The sequence below is a fragment of the Malaclemys terrapin genome, chromosome 1, assembly GCF_027887155.1.
Source record: "Malaclemys terrapin pileata isolate rMalTer1 chromosome 1, rMalTer1.hap1, whole genome shotgun sequence".
Taxonomy (NCBI): Eukaryota; Metazoa; Chordata; order Testudines; family Emydidae; genus Malaclemys; species Malaclemys terrapin.
In genome coordinates, this window is record NC_071505.1 from 123,202,117 (window position 1) to 123,216,019 (window position 13,903).

The 13,903-nt window shown below is 41.7% G+C and overlaps 1 protein-coding gene across 2 annotated transcripts in view; it reads left to right on the forward strand.

Moving 5' to 3' along the window:
- Positions 1–441: 441 nt before the first annotated feature.
- Positions 442–13,903, forward strand: part of MPPED1 (metallophosphoesterase domain containing 1) — a 77,676-nt gene continuing 64,214 nt past the window's right edge. For both annotated transcript variants that reach the window (XM_054037821.1, XM_054037831.1), the window contains exon 1: positions 442–853. The gene's annotated coding sequence lies outside the window, so the exon portion shown is untranslated. The remainder of the gene's footprint in view (positions 854–13,903) is intronic.

Sequence of the window (13,903 nt, forward strand, 5' to 3'; positions counted from 1 at the left end):
ACCGCCCAACACCAGGTGGGAAGGGAGGGGGCTCTGACTCTCTCTCCGTCCAGAGCGCAGGGGCCGAGCAGTGGCCACCCCCCAGTCACACCGGCCCTGCAGCGGGGAGAGGCGGGCAGGCGCGCGGGGCAGCCAGCAGCCGGGGAGGCGGCGCGGGAAGGGAGGGGGGAATCCCCGGCCCCCCAAAGGAGGCGGGGGAGGGGAGCCTGGGCTGCCGGAAAAGAAGGTGGCTTGCAAAATAATAATAAAAAATGCTGCGTCTTCTCAGCAGCCCTGGCGGGGAGGGTAAGTCTCCGGGGGCTCCCCCTCCAGGGACGGGGGCGGATCCTTGCAGCCCCCTCTACGCGGGCGGCGGCGGGGGGGTGTCTCTCGGCTGGGGTGGAGGGGGGGGGGTGGTTCGCCGCAGCGCTCTTTCCCCTGGTGCAAGGCGGGTGGCCAGGGGCAGCCAGGCGCCAAGGCTTCGTCTCCCTTCGGGGGTGGGGAGCCGGGCCAGAGTGTGTGGGGGGGTTTCGGTGCGCCGCCGCGCGAGCGTCTGGAACCCCCCCCCGCAAACCCCTCCCCACCCCCAAGCGCGTCAGGGGCTGGCTTCTCCCAACCAGGCTGCCCCGTGGGCTGCTCCGGGCTCCCTTCAAACAAACAAACAAACAAACAATTGCCCCAGAGCTAGAGCCGGAGGAGGCAGCACGGCAGCCGGCCAGGGGGGAAAGGGCTGCTCGGCGCTTCCCGGCCCGGGAGAGGAGGAGGAAGAAGAGGAGGGAAAGCAGCTGCAATCCTCTCGGCTCCCCTTCCCCTGCCTCAGCGCGGCTCTGCTGATGCTTGGCTCTGCTGGGCTGGTGGAAGGGGCTGGCTGAAGGTAAGGACTGGCACTCTGCGTGCTGAGAAGGGCTCGCTCGCTCTCTTGTATCCAGAGGGGTTGAGAGGAGCCCTTCCCACCTGTGCTCCAGTCTCCTAATGTCACCTTGGAAGTTACTTTGTTTGCAGAGTTCCCGTGGAGGCTCCTCAGGGCAGCCTGGGCATTGCACCACCTCTCCTCTGGAGCCAGAGACACTGGGGTGGGGCTGGACCTCGCTGTGCAGTGGTGCTTGGGGGGTGGGGGGGCTTTCAGTGTCATTTTCTTCACCCCATCTTCAAATATCACCAGCCTCCCGTTGCAGAAATCCCCAGATTTCATACCACTGCCACTTTGTTTGTGCCCTCACCCTTGAGTGGCAAAACGAAGGGGTGGTGGAGGTTGAATTGCTTCCTTTGTGGTGGGAGAGGCTTAGTGACCTTCCAAAGTTTTGTTCCAGCAGGAAACTGTTCTATAAGTTTTTAGGAAATTAGGCTGTTTCTGGTATCATCTATTATGTTAGACTGTTGTGATTTGGTATACAATCTTATACGTTATATTCTTTTATAAGGGAGGGGGACAGAAAAAATGGACATTTGGATGTTTAGCTACTTTTAACTTGTGGCTTTATTAATAATTGTATTTTATCTGTTGCAGTTGTAAATAACCTTTATTTACTGAATATAGTATAGTCACTATAAGACATGGTGTATGTGTACATTATATATAAAATTAAATCAGGAAAATAAAACATTGATTTAAATAAATTGGACTAACTCCTAAGGTTTAAAACATTCCATCACTGCTTGACAAGAAGATCAATAGTTGAAGATGCACTCGCTATACACAATCCTGTCTTCACTATGCCATAGTTAAAAAGGGTCTGCTAATGATTATACTATTAATATTCTTTTCCAACTTCAGTAAAAGTTAAATAAATGTAACAAGTGATTAATTTATAATATGGTCTAAAATTGTTTTTGGTATTCTGGATAAATCAATAACTAATCAAGATTATTAAACTATGAAAGTGGCTACTGCTGACACATACTAACAATATTTCCAAAGGATTTTACTATGTATTTTAAATACAAGTTTGTATTCTAAATTTATGTACCCAAAATAGGCTTTTGACCCCTATGAGAAGACTATATCTTTTGAGACAAGTATTTAAGGGGCCATTATATCCTGCAGTGGAGTACTAGCATGTAATAAGACCCATGAATAATAAACTGTGTTTCATGGTGCCAGACACACTGGCAGTGTGTTGCATGCATAATACTTTTTGAATTGTTATTTTACATATGGCTTTTCTTGGCATTCTTATATTTAGGAGATACACTATATATTATAAATGCATTAATTGATGGACACACATTACTTATGCTGTAATTCAGCCATGGATTTATTTGGTATGATCTGGCTTTGCTGTTGTGATTTATCTCAGAGGGAAGAAAATCTTGATTGAGCACCCTTATAGTTTTTATCTTTCTGTGAATGTACATTATACACACATACACCATTCCCTCGTTAGGTTTTATTAGAAGTAGAGTAAACATTTTTAAAAATGCCTGTATGAGTTCACACATAGAAAAACGCTCATTTCCAAGATATACAAATGTGCTTGATAGATTAGAGCAAATCTATAATACATGTTTTAGAACCTTCCATTAAGCTGGGATTTTAAAAATATTTGAAATGGTGTTAGCTTGTAAACATATGAAAATGCAAATACGTGTATAAAGTTGACACTCTAGTCTTATTTACGCAGGTTGTGCTTTTTATTTAACTCTGCATGTTCAGTGTGGGAGCTATTGGTATCAGTGCAAAGGGGGCTAGAGATCTGAACGCACACCACCTTTTTTGACGCTTCAGCCTCTTGAGAGAAATAGTTCCCCTAACAGTATGGTTTTGTAAGAATATCTGTTGTGATTCACTGAGGAGGTTCTCTCAAATGTCACAAAATAATTGTCTGCTCCTACTCCTGTGGAAATCATTGGGAACAGAATTGGGCTCTGGATTCCAAATCGGACTTACCTGAGTAGTTCCACTGGATTTGGCCCTCGTATTTCAGTAGAAGATACGGAGTCATGTGAAGAAGTCAGTATGAGCACAGTTCTGCAACACTGAAGTCAATAGGAATTTAGCCATTGAATTATACGGGAAAAGGATTAAACCCTATGATACCAGATTACTATTTAATCCATTTATCAAAACAGTTTTTGTTTTCAGACAGATGAATCAATAATAAATAGTAAAACAAAGAAAAACTATATTCCATTTATCAAAACAGGTCCTGTTTCCAGACAAACAAAACAATAATTAGTGAACAAAGAAAAATAGTGTATAGTGAGAATTTTAATACTCAGAACATTAATAACAATTTTCATCCAAGTTATTAGCAATAATAATAAAAAAGAAATCCATAAAGTCCATTTTCCAGACCTCGCTTTGACAGAAGCTAAGGGTGAAGGGCCAAATTCAGAGGCAATATGTAAGGTAGCGTAAGTGAGACTCCCTTACATGTATTGTATTGACATAAAGGAGTCTGAACTGGAAGAGACAGAACGTGATTATTTTAAAGTAGGATGAGGGCTACTTCCATGTTCTGGACCTTACACTGTTAGACTCTGAATGGAGTGCACACATTAATAGAGTTGGGTGTAAGGGTGTCTGACTGAGTACAAGGTGATCTTGCACCACCCCACACATTATCTCTGAATTTGATATGGAGTTCTTATGTTAACCCTCAATATTCTGGATTATGTCTATCAGAAATGTTAAGCATTTTTTTGTGCATGTAGGAGAGGGAGTTCTCAAAGTTCATTTTCTCCTCTTTATTCCCCCGTCAAAAGCCCATGCTTTGGATCTAACGTTCTTCCAGGTAAAATAATTGTGAATTTACTGCTTGTGAAAGGCGATAAGAGTGGAAATGGAGTCCTGCAGCTGTTTCTGTGTAGAACAGATACAGTGTGGACAGTAGCAGAACTGTTCTGCTAATTAATATCCAACTGATGCTGCGGGGACCACTTTAGAGGATTAAAGGAGTTTACTCTTTATGTCTATTCACTCCTTGCCCTCCTTGTTGAAATTGCCAACAAACGTGCCAGATGTGATATGTTACCAGGAGTTATGTTAGTACTACCAACTAACCCTCGCTATGTCACTTCCAGTCACAGCTAATCTGGAGTGGATTCATTATACTGACTACATGTAAAATGCTTAATTTCCCCATTCAGTCACTGAATTAAATGACTTCACTGGGAACAGGATTGGGCTCTTAATGTTCTTTCAACATACTCTATTGTATTTAATTACATAGGTACTTATTAGAATCAATATGGCACGGATGGGTCAGGATTTCCATTAAAAATGTCTATTTTCAGGGGTATGGGTCTGTATAGTTCAACTGTAAATATTTGCTCTGATTGAAGCTTGTCTTGTATTGTTTTAGCTTATGAATTAATTGTTATTAATAACAAGGATACTATCAATGGCATAAATATATTTTTAAAAGCTCCTTTTTCTTCAGAATTTTTTCTTCCTGCCCTCCTACCCCAGTTCCTTCTCTACAGACCTAGTCCAACTCTTCTTAAGGTCAATGAAAGTCTTACTATTCAGCTAGAGACTGAATCCAGCAGAGCAGCAGCAGAAGCAGGGGTCAACGGACACTGATATTTTCTACAGTTTTGACAGGATTTTCTCTGCTCTGTGATGATTGGCTGTTTGGTCCAACCTCCTCCAGTTGCTTCACCTCAGTGTTACTCCATGCCTTCCCATCTTACCTTCCATCCCTTCCTTCTTCTCACCTCCTCTGTCCCTATAACCCCTCTCCCTTCCCATGTCGTCTGTGTAACAGCTAATCCCTTCCTAACCACTCCCCTTTCCCCCCACCCATGTAAAAGAACTAATGTGGCATTGCCGACTAAGCTTTTTGGGGAAGGGACTGTTTACTGCTCTATGTTTGTACAGTGCCTAGCACAATGAGGCCCTGATCTGGGTTGGTTCCTAGGTAGTGCTGTAATAAACATAATAAATAATAATAATACCAGTGAGTTCAGTGGATGCCCAAACACACAAGTTCTACTTACTGGTTCTACAGCCATAAACTAACAAATTCTTTTATCTGACTTATATATAGCACCTGATCTTGAGAGGCCTTTCTTACATGAGTAGCCCCATTAACTTCAGTGGGACTTGTCATTCCTCACTTGAGGAAGGGGTTGTGGGATTGGATCCCTACTCAACCATGTTGGTACAGAAGGAATATACAAAACAGCCACCTAAATTTCAGCTTCATTTTATAACACTTGTGTATTAGGATTAGAAATCAGTGCCCCAGCTCAGCTTCCTGAGACGCATGCACTGAGGGTTTCCTCCTTGCACAGCTCTCCCCTCTCTGACATGGAAGGCAAGAGGGCTCAGCTGCCTCTGCATCCTCCCCTCTCCCGTGGCCCTTATGGAGGGCACCATGTGAATCTGGAGTTTGTTCAGAGGGGAGGGAGCCCAGAAGCTGATACACATTTTGTCCAGCCCAAGGAGGCTACCTGGAGAAGATAACATGGTCTGAGCCCGTAATATATTTTCCCTGATACAAGTCCTGTAGTGCAGCTCCCATGTAAATGCAGGGTCTTTGTACAGATGGCTGTGGTTTCCAGCAGATCCCTGGAGATCTGACAGGTTTGGGGCTGATCCTGTGACTTTTTCTACAGGCATATCCTGCTACCCCAGCCTTTTCACTCCTAATAGGGATGATATGAGAGGATCTCTGTGGAGATTTCCTCCTTCCAAAGATTTTACCACTGGAGGGGATGACCTGGTTCAATGGTTGATAGGGCAGTGTGCTTTATCTTCAATACAGTCTTATCTTTTACCTATCAGTACAGAGAAATGTTAGGTTTTAAAAAAGCATTGTTGATTCATTTTAGATCATTTAAAAAAAATACTGCCAGCACCTTAGGTTATTAACCTGTGCATTTTAAAATTATACTTTACTTTTCCCCATTTTAAACTTTGTTCTTACTTTTTTGCATTTCACTCACTTTGAACAACAGAAATAGACTGGTAAGTTTTACTTTCTAATTTTCTTGCACTAACATAATGCTGCAGTGTCTGGGTTGTCAACACCGAATTTGAATGCTTAAATTCAAACAAATTTAACTGAAGACTTAAAAATTATAGCATTTCTATTAATATTAGGCTTTGTAACACTCCCACCTTAATTTTAGTGTGAGGGAGATAGGCGAAACTACCAGATAATGTCTCTTCAATGGCTAATGGGTGCCATATTCTACCCTGAGATATGTGTGCACAACTTAGTGGGACAAGTATCAGAGGGGTAGCCGTGTTAGTCTGAATCTGTAAAAAGCAACAGAGGGTCCTGTGGCACCTTTGAGACTAACAGAAGTACTGGGAGCATAAGGTTTCGTGGGTAAGAACCTCACTTCTTCAGATGCAAGTCTGAAGAAGTGAGGTTGCATCTGAAGAAGTGAGGTTCTTACCCACGAAACCTTATGCTCCCAGTACTTCTGTTAGTCTCAAAGGTGCCACAGGACCCTCTGTTGTTTTTTAGTGGGACAAGTTCTGCTTTCTTTACTCTTGTAAATAGTCCCACTGACGTCAGTTGTGTTACTTGTGTGAATAAGGCAAACAGGGTTTGGCCCATTGGGAATTGCATATATGTATGTTCAGAGGCCAGGATTTGGCCAATTGTCCCCAGAACATAACCCACATGATGCAGTGGCTGGATGAAAACTATCGAAGGATGGCTGAGAACAGAGTTTTTCAATTGTGAGTTTAAACCAGACACTCCAAGTACTAGTTTGTTGCATGTATGTTTTAATACTTACTTGTAAATTTCTCAAATATAAAATATTTTGTTTTTTAAACATACCTTAGTTGCTGGATAAAATGACAAACCCAAATTTCAGAGTGAAGTGTAGAATTAAATAATTACAGCACTAACTTGCTTTCATGGCTTTTATACATTTACAGTTATTTTTTCCTTAAACTGAGTACTGACTTGGTTTATCATTTTTCTTTAATGCGTATCCTTAACTTCCAGTAATAATATCATGAAGTTTGATGAACATTAGGAGAGGAAAAAGAGATTCTTAAGAGTAATGGAAGAGCTTTGCAGCTTTTATGTATGTATATAAAATTTTCTTGACTAGACTTACTTACGAAGATTAGCTACCTCTAATTTATTTTAGGATTAATATAAATAACCTTAAACCAAAACTGTTTATTTTTCTGAAAGAGGACTTGGTTTATACGGTAAAATGTGGCCACTTTAATACTTTACTCAAGTATGATATGTTGGATACATATAGTCAAGATCTAATGTAGGATTATAATAATTTATTTAGTCTCAATAAATATCTTCTCTTTGCTCAGTACATTGGTATATGCAAACACTGTAATATTCTTATCTCCAAGATATACTGGGTGCGCATGATGTATTGTAAAATAGAGCCTCTTCAGGGTCTGAAGTGAAAACAGAAGTATTATTGTGCTGCATTTGTATTTTAGAATGAAAAGAATAAGTGAGCAAGTATCCCAGGACATGATCCAGTAAGTTGTACTGTTAATAATTTAAAAATGAAACAATTTTTTATAAAATGAAGAACAAGCACTACTATTTTGCGGGTGTTGGAATAAGAAAATTAGAAAGTGCCATCATGTAGTCATAATTCAAAATGATACATACTAAAAGGTTTTTGAACGGTAAACGTATTAAATCAGTATAGCTATTAGATTACTTAGGTGAAGTATTTTAATATTCAGTGTATTCTCACTGCATTCATCTTCTTTCCTTGTGTGCCTGTCTGTCCACAGGACTGTCCAGAATTGTGGCATACCATAAGTAAAACATTTCCATTGATGAAATTCAGCAGAAGTGGGCAAGGAGGCATAGTTTAAAAAGGAGACAGACTTTAATGTATCTTATTTCCTCCTTTTATATCTATTTACAATATCCATATAATCTTTTTTTGTGACAGTTTCACCCAACAACTGCTTCAGTGCTCTTTAAAACTAAAATAATAACAATAACATGTTCAGTAACTTACTTGTACGTGTGATCAGTGGAGGAAAACTAATTTGAAGAAAATTAATTTCAGTAAAGGATTTTTTTATGCAGTATATGACAGGTAGTTATAAGGAGCAAGACAATATTGGGGTTTTTTTGTTTGTTTTAAGTAAGGGGACAAGAATTTGAATTTTTAAAAAACAGTTGATATAGTTTCAGTTAAAGTGAAATAAAGAGGTCTCACTGAGTCACCAAAGCACATTATTCCACATTACAAATCAGACATTACTCAAAGCAGTTCAGATCTGTGGAAACAAATGATGGGCTTGATGAGATGGTAAGTCCTGTTAGATCATGAGGATGACATCATGCCAACAAATTGATCAAAATCCTCCAGTGAGAAGTGACGTTTAAAAAGAAGGATGCTAGAGATCTATTTCAGTTAGACATCCTCCTGAAGCAAAGGACTTTGAGTCTAAGGCCTGGCCTACAATTAAAATTTAGGTTGACATAGCTGTGTTGCTCAGGGGAGTAAAAAAATCCACACCTCTGAGTGATGTAGCTATGTCAACCTAGCCCCCAGTGTAGATAGAGTTAGGTCAGTGGAAGAAAGCTTCTGTCGACCTAGCTACCATAGCTTGGGGAGAGGGTGTATCTGCACCCCTTCTGTTGGTGTACACCGCATCTGCACCACAGGGTTACGCCAGTATAGCTACAGTTATATCCTAAGGTATATGCTCTGATTGAGAATTGAGGACTTGAAACCTGTGATGAGAGCAATTTCTAAATTTTTACACTATAAAACTTTTGTGCCATCTCATGACTGCTCAGTGGCATTCCCAGTGGAGAGGTATCCATGTTACAAAAAAATCACCATAATTAGCACCCTTCTTAGCAGTTACAGCAACGAGGTCATAGAATGAATGGGAATGGTGTCCGAACTACCCTTCTTACCCTCAAGAACAGGTCTCTCAAAGGCAGGCTTGAGAAACAAAGGTGGTTCAGGGAAGCTTGCAGAGGACTTCAGTCTGCTGTCACCCTGGCACCTTTCAGCAGCACTAAGCTGACATCTTAAAAAGTTAATGGTGCCATTTAATGTAGTGCTTCTGTACCTAAAACGGGGTTAGGTTTCTAAATAGAACTTTTAGATCACTAATTCATAACATAAAAGTCTTTGGGGAGCTTGCAGGGGGAGGAAAACACCTTAAATGACACTACAGATTATAACTTAAATATCCCCAAGGAATCTATTCTCCTTTCAGCATGCTTTCTTAACTGTCATTGACACTAATGGCAGGTACATAACGCATTCACATTGGGAAGAGTAGACTTTTAAGTGCATATTTCAGTGCTACACATTATAGTCATAGTTCAGAAAATGTACATTTTAAAAAGTTCCCTAAATATGCATTTATACAACAAACTACTGGCTCACAGGGAGCACTTGAGGCCTAATGGTTCCAGAAGTACATTTGTACATGATCAGCCTCAATAGCTACCAGCGTCTAATTGCCATTTAATCGTGCTACCTTTGTTTTAAAGTCCATAAATAGGTTGAGAACATTTGAGCTCTCATTTTAAGGTAAATTCAAACCAACCAGAAGAGACTGTTCAGTAGTTGTGATTTGCCAGCATTTTTGTCATTATTTGCCTTAGCAAACAAACAAACAAACAAACAAACAAAAAAAGAACATATTCCTTTGAAACAGTTTTTAATTGCAAACTTTCTTCTAGAAGAACATCTATCCAGTTCCTGGTGGCAGAACTGAGAGCAGCAAAATGATCCTATTTACCAGTTTTTGTCAGGATTATGTAAACATTGTAAGTTAGAGAGAAAACCGATTAGAGTATCCAGTCCATTTCCCACATTACATTAAATAATTGTTTCTTTACTGATAGCACTAGATTCCTTTAATGCTGGCCTACCTCCATCAACCCATCCCTTGTTTAAAACAAAAACATACTAGAGTATTTTGTAATAATGGATCCAAATGCTATATCTTACAGTAGTGTTACTGTGATAGTTGGTACCCTTACTGTAGAACACTCTGTGGCACTGGATTTTTAAAAAAATAAGGTTTTTGCCTCCGCATCTAAAGTAACTTGCTTCTATTCCTGAGACAGAAACTCAATGAGAGCAGTTTTGCCTGCAGTGCAGAGGAAGATTTGAACTCTCCACCAAGCACTATGGAGTTTATTTATTCCATCAAAGATGTATTTGCACCATAAGTAGCCACACTGTATGACTGTACTAGCTATCACAAACTCTCAGGTACTTCTTTAAGGGAATTATTGTTTTTCTAAGCACCTCTTTCCCTGAAAAATGTGGGCTTCACTATTTTAAAGCTGCCTGGAAATGCCTTAATCGCCTCTCAGTTTGCTACTGCACTTTCTTTCTCAATTGCATCTCCAGTTCCCAGTTCTTCAGACTCTCCATGAACAAACTCTAGCCTACCTCACATATCTTCTCTCTGTCTACACTGTTCCCACTCATCTACCACTGGCCTTGTCTCTCTTGCTCTTCACATTACCTCACTACTGTCGGTGCAAGAGCTGCAACTGTTTCTCTGCAGCTCTTATGATCTGGAATAGCCATCATATGTTTCTCTGCCTCATTGACTTTTCATCTATTTGCAAAGCTCATCTCACAATACATCTCTTCGTCACACTTTTACTTCTTAATTTCTATCCTCTGCTTATATTATTTTATTTTAACAACCTAAGTATTATTTAAGATGACAACTACTGTACTTGAGCCATGGTGGATTTGGATCCAGGCTCTTGTCCAGTAGCTGGGAAGGTTATGAGAAAGCCTCAAAATAGATGTTTGCCATGGGACTGACAAAAAATAGGTGTTAGTGGAGACTGTAGCACAGAGAATGGAGTAAGTTAGTTGAGGAACAATGGACAGGGAAAGATAGGAATTGGAGGAAGAACAAAAGGCAGAACCAGAATCACAGTGGGGATGGGGGAAGGGAGATTAAAGTGAAATGTTGGTTTGCAATGGAAAAAGTGAAGGAGAAAGAGGTTAAATTAAACAAAGGCAAGATAACTCACGCAAAAGATGGACTGGAATTATTTTGTTTGGTACCTATACAAGAGAACATTGGGGTGACATTAAGAAAAGAAAATTTTAGGGCTGAAAAAAAAAATCAGGAAAACTCCATACAATGAGTTCTCTAAGGCCTCAGTTCAGCAGGGGGATTTAAGCATGTGCCTAATTTCAAGTAGATGAGTAGCCCCATTGCAGAATAATCTCCCAGTGGAAGTGGTGGAATTCCTATTGAAGGTAGTGGGAAGACATCCATCTAGTACAGTGGTTTTGGATCAGACTTTTGGGGACATTTAAAAGTAAACTGGATAAAGTCCTAGAAAAATAACTATGCAGAGAACATTCCTACACTGGTAAGAAGATGGATAGATCATTTAATAGAATCATAAATGTTGGAGATTGAAAAAGAACTAACATCCGAGATTGTGATTTTTATTTTAATATTCATATTAATGAAACCTTTTTTACATTTCTCTGAATCTCCCTGGCAGCCATCCCATAGCTCCATAAGTCTGGGGGAAGAGAGTGGTTAGCATGTTGTTGCTGTGGGGATTTGATTCTTAGTGCTGTATGTTGGTAGTGTTGGCCATGTGATTTTAAAACTTACATGGTACAGCTGCAGGTAATTATTTTCCAACTGCATGTCACACCCTGTTTTGGGTTATGGGGGAAAATTCAAATTATTTTTAAAAAATCTTAAGGAATGTTGTAAAGGAAAATAAAGGGGAGTGACTAGTGTCAGTTTGGATAGCAGTCAGGCTAGAGGGAGACAGCTTGTTCTATCAGTCACCAAGAATGTTAGCCAGCCAGCCAGCCACTTATTCAGCAAGGCATCAAGAGAGTGAAAGGTAAGGATCAAAGACATTTGTGTATGTTGCTGACAGTAGCTTCATCTGTTGAATTAATATTGTTAGTTATGTACTGTGGTTATATTATTCTGATTTCTGTTTAGGACTAGTTGTTCCTGTGATTGCTAGCTATTTTATTTTTAGGGTAAGATCCAGCTTTTTGGTTCCCTTTCCTATCCTGGACAATTTGTGTGTGTCTCCAGGGTGGACATTGTATGGCTGTCACTTGGTAGAGGGCTCAGTAGTGCAATGATAACACAATTTTTTCTTCTCAAGTGAGACATGCTGGCTTCTAATTTTCTGCCTGTTTACAAGGTGACCATCATGCTGAGTGTCTCTGGCTAGCATCCATGCAGGCTGGCTTAGTGCTGTGATTCATAGGCTTTCCCATGTGTGAGGACACTGGATCCTCACTTATGAAAACCCTTCTACAGTAAGTGCCATCAGAGCAGTATATTTGGTACACTTTTCTCAGTGTTTGGGAACACAGTGTAATGAATTCTACTAAAAGCAGCTAATGTTAGTGGAGTCAGCAAGTGCTATTGTCCACCTTGTCCAGTGAGGAGGAAGTAGTTAGAGCGTCTAACTCAGAATGAGGATTCCTGGTTTCTAGGACTGGTTCTGCCAATGATTCTCTATGTGATCTTAGGTACATCATTCAGGCCAGGACTTTCAAAACTAGGAGCCTAAATTAAGCCTATTTAGCCATATTTTCAAAAGTTCTGAGCACCCAGCAGCTCTCACTGAGGTCAGTGGAGCTTTTGGATGCTCAGAAATTTTCAGGATCAGGCAGGTGCTTAAATATAGATTTAGGAGCCCAACTTTAGGCTCCGAATTTTGAAAATATTTGTCTCAGCCTCACTGTAACCTTGGATTAGCCATTTGTAAAATGGGGAAAATGTTTACACACTTCACCAGGGTGTTGTTGAAACTTAATGCTTTATAAAGTATTGCAAGACCCTTTTGTAGACACTTTAGAATTGCAAATTACTAACTGTGCTGAATTTAATTCTAAAAATCGCCATTTATATTAGTTTACTTCAAACAGATGTGTGTTTATTCAGAGCAGCTGGTCCAATATAAAATCTCTGACTTTGACATACATGGTCCGTATGAACATCTTTGAAAATGCACCATTTTGCACACAATGCTTCTAGGGCAAGACCTCATATCTGCCATTTTAATCTTTTAGGGCTTGTCTGTACTACTGGGACTATATTGGCATAGCTGTGCTGCCATAACCCCATAGTGTAGACACAGCCTACAGTGACAGGTAGCATTCATCCATGGATCTAGTTGCATCTACACTAGGAGTTAGGTCAGCATAGCTATGGCGCTCAGGCATGTGGATTTTTCCTTTTCTTGGGCAACGTAGCTATGTCAACCTAAATTTTAAGTGTAGATCAGGCCTTATTTCTTAAGTTAGGGTTACCATATTTCAGCGAGCAAAAAAGAGGACGGGAGGAGCCCCGCCCTAGCCCCGCCCCTGCCCCTCCCACTTCCCGCCCCCCCTGACCTCCCAACCCTCCCCCCGTTCCTTGTCCCCTGACTACCCCCTCCTGGGACCCCTGCCCCTAACTGCCCCCCAGGACTATCTAAGCCTCCCTGCCTCTTGTCCCCTGACTGCCCCAACCTTTATCCACACCCCCACCCCCAGACAGACCCCTGGGACTCCCACGCCCCATCCAACCACTCCCCACCCCCTGACAGCTCCCCCCAGAACTCCCAACCCATCTAAACCCCTCTGCTCCCTGTCCCCTGACTGCTCTGATCCCTCTCCGCACTCCTGCCCCCTGACAGCCCCCCCCAGAACTCCCAACCCATCTAAACCCCTCTGCTCCCTGTCCCCTGACTGCTCCGATCCCTCTTCCCACCCCTGCCCCCTGACAGCTCCCCCCCAGAACTCCCAGCCCCCTACCCCCCCCGCTCCTTGTCCCCTGACTGCCCCCTCCTGGGACCCCTGCTCCTAACTGCCCTCCAGAACCCCACCCCCTACCTAAGACTCCCTGTTCCTTGTCCCCTAACTGCCCCCTCCTAAGACCCCCCCCCAACTGCCCACCAGGACCCTACCCCCTACCTGTACCCTGACTGCCCAAAACTTTCTCCACTCCCCCCAAAAAGCCCCCCCCGTTTCTTGACTGCCC